The sequence below is a fragment of the Alligator sinensis genome, unplaced genomic scaffold (genome assembly GCF_000455745.1).
Source record: "Alligator sinensis unplaced genomic scaffold, ASM45574v1 scaffold222_1, whole genome shotgun sequence".
Taxonomy (NCBI): Eukaryota; Metazoa; Chordata; order Crocodylia; family Alligatoridae; genus Alligator; species Alligator sinensis.
In genome coordinates, this window is record NW_005841912.1 from 605,688 (window position 1) to 612,446 (window position 6,759).

Consider the following 6,759-nt stretch of genomic DNA (forward strand, 5'->3'; position numbering starts at 1 on the left):
GACGCCGCCGCTCCCAAGAAGCCCGCGGGGCTGAAGTGCCCGCGGGAGCCTCCCCACTTCGGCCAACCAAGTCGTGTCCAAGCTGGGAGCAGCGTTGCCTTCCCTCCACCAGAGAGAGGCGGGGGTGGCCTTGGCGGGGCAGGCTGGCACCTTAGCCCAGGTGGCTGAGGGAGGCGAGAGCTTCCCTGGGCAACGGCCCGCTGCTCAGGTGCTGTTAGCCCCTGTCGTCTGCGGAAGCTCAGGCCTCCCTGGGCGGGTTAGGCTCCGAGGTGCCAGCTGGCCCTCCTGCCTCAGGGTTTCCTTCAGCAGCGCTGTCTGAAGTCACCCACTTGGCTGTGACATGTGACACATGACACATGACACACATGAGTGACTGGTGCCACCTTAGTCGGGGGGGCACATGCCCAGTCAGCAACTGGGGGGAGTCCCCCGTGGCCGATCATGCCGTCCAGGAAGCGGCCGCGGTGCTCCCACTCCCCAGCCAGTGCTCATAGGGGGGCCACTGGCACTCCTGCTTGCCCCCCTGCCCGTCACCTAAGCAGGGAGTGCAATATGTCAGGGGGTGCACCAGCGCTCTCAGGGGGTGCACGTGCACCCCCTATGCATAGCCACTGGTGGCATATGCTCTTTGTGCCTTGCATGGGCCTTGGGCCTGCGGGAGGTCGGGCCACAGATATATGAAATGCAAAGCCTTGCTGGCAATTTGCAAGCTTGAAGCTACCTTTGATTCACAGTAAACACTGGTGACTAGAAAGGAACTTAGAAATATGGAAATACCTAAACTAGGGGGAAATGTTCCTAAAATTGTTCCTAAACTGAGAAGGAGAAATTCTGCTTTGCCATCCCACTTGGTGTCAGTGACTGTTGCCCCATTGCCAGGGCAGCACTACATTGTACTAATTGCGTGGCAGTCCTGCCACATAGTGTTAGCCCCTTCTGCTGGTCAGTGGTTCTCAATAGGGTGTCAGGGAACCCAAGGGTGCCATAAGATCCTTTGAAACTGAGGTTATTTGACCCCAGTAGTCTTTCCTGCGCAGAGCAGGAGAGCTGGACCCAATGATCTCACAAGGTCCCTTCTAGCCCTAAACTTTTGTGAATCTGCATGAATCTGTGAAAGGTGCTGGGGGTTTGAGGTGATAATCCAGCTGTGAGAAGATAAGCAGGGAAAGGCAGGCTCATGCTCTTCCCTGCCCAACTATTCCTCTGCTTCTCACTTCCCAACCCTTCTGCATTGTAATCAATAAGCTAGTTTTTTTAACTGACTGCTGTTCAACTCACAAAGGTTATGGAGGAGTGCCTTGAGTCTAAGAAGACTGAGAACCACAGTGCTAGGCACTGTTTGAGCACAAAGTAAAAAGTGGTCACTGTTCCTAGGAGTTTCTAGTCTCAAAAGACAAGAAAGATGGGTGAAGGACTGTGGAATGGCTACACATACAGCCAGGTTGTACCAGAAGCTCCATGGCATGAAGGTTAGTCAAAATTAAAAATACATAGAATTTACTAGCGTAATGCCCAAACACACACTTGTGCTGTGTATGGCAGGGCATATGCCTTTGGTTCCTGTCTACTATGTTTTTCTGTATTTATCTTTTTTTCCCCTTTTTCCTGTTCTCTAGCCTGTTGCTAAGGAGAACATGTCTTTTGGCCTTGTGGGCAAGATGACTCCTGTTGTTCCGGCCATGTGCTCTGCACATGGAAAGATGGGGCTTTGTATCTGGGTAAAATATCCTCTGGCGTGAATGGCCAGGGGGAGCAAAGACTTTTAGGAGCTAGAATCCACCTACCCCTATCTGGGATGTGACCGATGCAGAAAGGGTAGTCAAGTTGGAATAGCAGGTCAAAGCAGACATGTCTGGGATGGTGGATTCCCCTCCCCTCAATGAACATAGCTAACCCTGAGGGAGCCGTTGGATCAATGGCACTGGGGCAGCCTATAAAGGAGGCTGTGCAGCCCTGTCCAGAGTCGGTTCTGTATAAGAAGCTTAGGGTGTTTTCAGGGGCGGATCCCCCATTGCCTGGTAATGAGCCGTTTGAGGCCTGGTATTCCCACACATCAGAGACCCTGATGCAGTGGCATGTACCAGGTTGGGACACATGGTGCTGCCTAATGGAGAGCCTCAGGGAGCCAGCCTTTGGAGTGGTCTGTGCATTAAAATGTAATGATCCTGTGATCACTATCAAAGGGTGTTTTGAGGTTTTACTAGGTATGTTTGGAGGAGCAGAAGGGGCCAATGAATTGTACATTAACTTTCATAGTACCTACCAAGATAAATGAGAAAAAGCCTCAGCTTATGTTTTGCAGCTGGAGAAGGTGCTGCCGAAGTGGATAGTCAGCGAAGGCTTCACTTCTGAGAAGGAGCAAACCTGGCTAGACTTAACCAGGTATTGATAGGAATGGTATATGGTGAAAGGATATTGGTAAACGTTAACCTTGCTAACCAAAGCCAGTCCCTCGGGTTTTAGTCAACTGGTAAAAGGGATCCAGGAGGAAGAGGGGTGGCCAGCAATGAAGGAGTCTATCCAGTTCCATAGCAAGACCACCCCTAAGTCCACAGTCCTTAGGGCCTTGGTAGTGGATATGTAAGATGTTCCATGTCAGTATGGGATTTTGGGGAAACAAGTGGCTGTGTTCTCAAGCAGGCTGTACAGGTCTGAACCCTTACATGCCCATTGGGGTCACTGGGGTCTCCCAGGAGACTGTCACCCTGCAACCCTGTAAGAATAATGGTGGTTCCCTGTTTTGCTCCAAGTGTGAAGAGGACAGGCATCTGGCTAGCAAGTGTGGGAATGTTAAGAATCTGACCCTGGTATGGCAGAAATTGAGGGCTGGCTGGGCAGAGTTGGGAAATGAGAGTGGGATAAGGTTGGGGAGTTGCCTGAACCCCTGAGATCCCAAGATTCCCACCCTCCGGGTTTGCCTAGAATGCTCCCTACAGAATTAGTGGGACACCAAGCAGAAGTCAAAGTGAGGATTGAGGAAAAAGTGTCCTGTAATGCTGGACAGTGGGTCTCAAGCACTTGTCATTTTTCAGTCATGTTAAGATCAGTCTGAGACACGTGCCCATGCACTTTGACTGGTCTTGACTTAGAAAACAGAAAATGAGGACTGGAAGGGACCTCAGGAGGTCATCTAGTCCAATTGCCTGCTCAAAGCAGGACCGTCTCCCAACTATATCATCCCAGCAAAAGATTTGTCAAGCCAGGTTTTGAAAACCTCTAATGATGGAGATTCCACCACCTCTCTAGGTAACCTGTTCCAGTGTTTTACTACCCTCCTAGTGAGAAAGTCCTTCCTAATATCTAACCTAAATTTCACTTGCTGCAACTTGAGACCATTGCTCCTTGTTCTGTCATCTGCCACCACTGAGAACAGTTTATCTTCATCCTCTTTTGAACCCCACTTCAGGTAGTTGAAGGCTGCTATTAAATCTCCTCTCAGTTTTTTCTACTCTAGACTAAATAAGCCCAGTTCCCTCATCCTGTCCTCATAAGTCATGTGTCCCAGCCCCCTCACCATTTTTGTTGCGCTCTGCTGGACTCTCTCCAATTTGTCCACATCCTTTCTGTAGTGGGGGGCCCAAAACTGAACACAATATTCTAGATGTGGCCTCACCAGTACTAAATAGAGGGGAAGAATCATTTCCCTTGACTGCTGGCAACACTCCTACCAAGTCAACCTAATATGCCATTAGCCTTCTTTGCAACAACGACACACTGTTGACTCATACAGCAAAAGCCATGTTATCCGGCACTTTACTAGCAGGAAAGCTCCACTAACCAGCGTCTGTCAATCTTCCAAGGGATGCGGCAAAAGCAAGACCGGAAGTCCCACTTCCAGTTTCGCCACCACAAGCCGAGTCCCACTTGCTGTGATTCTTCCTTGTGAACTGTGGCCCGGGGCAAAGCAGCCTGCATGGGGCCCTCCTCCCTCTCCCCTAGCACACTGACATGGACGCGTAGTACACTGGCACACTGACATGGTAAATTTGATTAACCAGCATCCCCCATTCCTGGGGGATGCCAGATAACAGAGCTTTTGCTGTATTCAGATTATTGTCCACTGTAACCCCCAGGCCCTTTTCTGCAGAGCTGCTGCCCAGCCAGTCAGGCCCCAGCCTGTATCAGTGCATAGGATTGTTCCATCCTAAGTGCAGCATTTTGCACTTGTCCTTGTTGAACCTCATAAGATTCCTTTTGGCCCAATCCTCCCATTAGTCTAAATCATTCTGAATCCTAGCCCTACCCTCCAGCATATGTATCTACTACTCCTCCCAGCTTGGTGTCATCTGAAAACTAGCTGAGGGTGCACCCACCCTATGCCATCTTCCAGGTCGTTGATGAAGATATTGAACAAAACCAGTCCCGACTTGTGTGGGCTGTGCCAAGAAGAGTACCCCTTTAGTGGTTTTATTATAATCTGATTAAAGTTTCCAGAGGAGGTCATGGGGGTCAAAGAGGAGGTGACTGCTGCTGCTCTGGTGTACCCAGACCCAAAGGGGATTCAGGATACAGCAGTGATTGTGGGCACTAACTTCCATCTCTTTGAAGTCCTGGCTCAATATTGTTAACAAGAAGCAGGGGAGGACTATCTAAATACCCTAAAGATGCATTCTCTCTGAGCCTTGGCATATAAACAAATCAACAACTCTGCTAGAGGCAGAGATAAAATATGTCGTGAGGTATTGAGTTATGAAGACAAGACCCCTAAAAAGGTGTCTGTGAGAATTTACCACTTGTACTTCCCTGAATGGCCATTGTGGAACAAAAAACAGATGTAATTGAGGCACCCAGTGAAGGACAACTGCCTAAGGGGATGTTGATCCCCAGTGGTGTGGTTTCAATTCCTCGGAGGGATTGTGAGCAGGTGTCTGTGGTGGTGGTCAATAAAACCAACCAAGACATTATAGTGGAACCTGGGCAAAAGGTTGCTGACCTTGTTGAAGTCAACCTTGTGGTAACTCCCCCAGGTGAAACCAAGGCTTCAGAAATAGACCCTGGCAGATTTAATTTTGGAGACTCCCCAGTGACGCCAGAGTGGAAGAAATGTCTGAGAGAAAAGCTCTGCAAGAGACCCAAGGTGTTGCTCACTGTATGAATGGGATGTGAGATTAGCCAAGGCGGTAGAGCATAACCAGACCATTTAGAGAGTGTTCTTGAAAGATTGCTCTGGCTGAGATGGAGGATGTGCAATGCCACCTGCAGGAGTTGATGAAGCATAGTATTATCACCGAGTCTTGTAGCCCCCATGTTTCTCCTATTGTTGTAGTGCAGAAAAAGAATGGGAAAATCCAAATGTGCATAGATTATCACATCCTGAATAGTTGTACTCTAACAGATCAGTACAACTGTACCTAGGGTACAAGATGCATTAGACTGCCTACCTAGGAGTCAGTGGTGTGTTGGATCTCTGGAGTGGGTATTATCTGATTCCATTGGGGCCTGATGACAAGGAGAAAACTGTTTTTATCTGTCCATTGAGGTTTTATCAGTTTGAATGCATGCCCCAGGGGATATCTGGAGCTCCAGCTACCTTTCAGCACCTTATGGAAAGGGCCGTGTGTGATATGAATTTGTTGCAAGTTTTGGTATATTTGGATGATTTAATTGTGTTTGATAGGACTGTAGAAGAGCACAAAGAGAGGTTAATGGCACTAGAGAGGTTGGAAACCTATGGACTAAAAATGGGCATTGATAAATGCCAGTTCTGTCATACTTCTGTCAAGTATATGAGGAATGTGATATCCCAGAAGGGGGTCAGTACTGATCCAGAAAAGATTCAGGCAGTGGCTACTTGGCCTCTGCCTAAGAACTACAGAGGATTGAAACGGTTCCTGGGATTCACTGGCTATTATTGGTGGGTTGTGAAAAATGATGCTGTCATTGTTAAACCATTAAATGATCTCACTTGAGGTTACCAGGTAAGAAAAAAGAAAAGAATATTCAGGAAATGGAGAAGGGAGGAACCTGAGGGGGGCCCAGAACCTGTTCAGCATGACCTCTTAGTGTAGGGGTGGGCAATTATTTCAGGCGGAGGGCTGCATACTGAGTTTTGGCAAGCCATCGAGGGCCACATGACAGGCAGCCAGAGGCAGATAAATATTAATTTTCTAAATTTTTTAGGGGCCCCCCCGGGCCAGTTACATCTGCCCTGCAGGCCGCATTTTGCCCACCCCTGCCTTAGAGCTACTTCGGCCATGCTTGGACAGTGAATGTGACAGGGCTTTCCAGAACATTGTTCACTGACTAATTCAGGCCCCAGTTCTGGCCTTTGCAAATCCAAGCAAGCCTTTCTTCCTTCACACCAATGCCAGCTTCAAAGGGCTAGGTGCAGTTCTCTACTACGAACACAATGGGGTGAGAAAGCCCATGGCCTTTGTGAGCCAGAGACTGGAGGCCAGTGAAACTCGCTATCCTATCCAAAAATTGGAGTTTCTTGCTTTGAAGTGGGCTGTTATGGCAAAGTTCAGGAATTACTTGTATGGGGCTAAATTTGAAGTGTGGACAGATAACCCTTTGACATATGTGCTGATAAGGGCTAAGCTAGATGCTACAGGGCACTGGTGGGTGTTTGCATTAGGTGAGTATGAATTTAGTATCCACTATCATGCTGGGAGGCATAATGTGGATGTGGATGCTCTGTCATGGTGGCCAAGTGGCTCCAAAGCTGAGGTAATTTCTGTGGATGGTGTGAGAGGTATATGCAACTACAGTGGTATGGGGCACTGCCCCCGGGTTCTCCACCAAACTGCACTGCAGGAA